This window comes from Galeopterus variegatus, unplaced genomic scaffold (genome assembly GCF_000696425.1).
Source record: "Galeopterus variegatus unplaced genomic scaffold, G_variegatus-3.0.2 Scaffold10161, whole genome shotgun sequence".
Taxonomy (NCBI): domain Eukaryota; kingdom Metazoa; phylum Chordata; class Mammalia; order Dermoptera; family Cynocephalidae; genus Galeopterus; species Galeopterus variegatus.
Genome location: NW_007736272.1, coordinates 36892 through 38304, shown reverse-complemented (window position 1 = coordinate 38304; position 1413 = coordinate 36892). Strand labels below are relative to the sequence as shown.

The following is a 1413-nucleotide window of genomic DNA, read 5'->3' as shown; positions in this document are numbered from 1 at the left end:
ATGAATGCAACCGGCACCACCTTGGATGTGACTGACATCATCGTGGACGCGACTGGCACCGTATTGAGTACAAAATGGCCACCAGTCTTTTACCCTAACTTGTGGTTTCTTCAAAGAAACCCTCTACCTCGTGGTTTCCCAGACAAAGGGCCCTTCCACTCCCACCTGGAGGTACCTCCCATCTTGACTCCATCACCCCTGTCCACCACACCCGCACCAACAGTCGACCTGATCCCACACACCAGCACTCCCTCCCGCTCCCCGCCTGCGTTTTTCGCGCCCACCAACCCATGTAAGTGTACGTGCTCCTCCTAGCTGCCTGCCCCGCCATTTTGAGCACAGCCCAGCAGGGTTCTCCTCCTTTAATAAAGCCTGAACGGGACCCAGTGCTGTGGCTCGTTTTCTTTCATTTTGGTGCTGAGACCTGGGAAGGGTCTTGGCCGGACCGTCGGTCCCCTCTCGGGTTGAGTGGCTCCCGGTCGTCCTTCCCGGACCTGCCCGACCGGGTGCCCCGGGACTCTCATTTCCGCCTTAACGCTTCAGACCGACACGTCCACCCCTGGCCTCATTTGGGGTGAGTTAGGGAGTCCTTCCCATCTACTCCTACGGGTTTTCTCCGTCCTCTGTCTAGGACTACGGTCTCACACTTGAGTGGCTCCCGGTCGTCCTTCCCGGACCTGCCCGACCGGGTGCCCCGGGACTCTCATTTTCGCCTTAACGCTTCAGACCGACACGTCCACCCCTGGCCTCATTTGGGGTGAGTTAGGGAGTCCTTCCCATCTACTCCTACAGGTTTTCTCCGTCCTCTGTCTAGGACTACGGTCTCACACTAGAGACCACGTGCCTGGCCGAGAAACCCCCTCTCCTGCCCGGTTACAGGGGACGCCCTCGTACCGGTGCTGCCCTCCGTCCGAGGGCGCAGACAACAACAGGGACGCCTCTTGCTCCCGCCCTTTCTACTGGGACTGCTCCTCTTCCTCACCCTCAGCATGGGATCCGCTCAGACCAAACCCTCCCTATCTACTCCACTGTGGTGCCTCTTGGCTAATCTACGCCCTCTCGCCTACAAGGAGATACAAAACCCAAACGGCTCCTTTTTTATTGTAATCAAGTCTGGCCTAGATATAAACTCGATCACGGATCCCCATGGCCAGAAAACGGCACCTTCGATCTGGCCACCCTAACAGATCTTGATAATTTCTGTCACAGAAGCAGCAAAGCAGGGGAGATTCCTTACGTCCAGGCTTTCTTCTATCTTTAGTCTCGCCCCTCTGTCAAACCTGTGCTACGTCCCAAATCCTCCCTGCCCACGCTCGGCCTCCCCCATTGGATACTGACCCTCCCTTTGATCCCTCAGAGCACTCTGCACCCCGCCCCCCAAATGCCTCCGGCCCCTCCCCAGCCCCTTCGCCT

At 57.9% G+C, this 1413-nt stretch overlaps 1 pseudogene; it reads left to right on the top strand.

The window, feature by feature from the left end:
* Positions 1-1413, top strand: part of LOC103609834 — a 28786-nt pseudogene continuing 27373 nt past the window's right edge.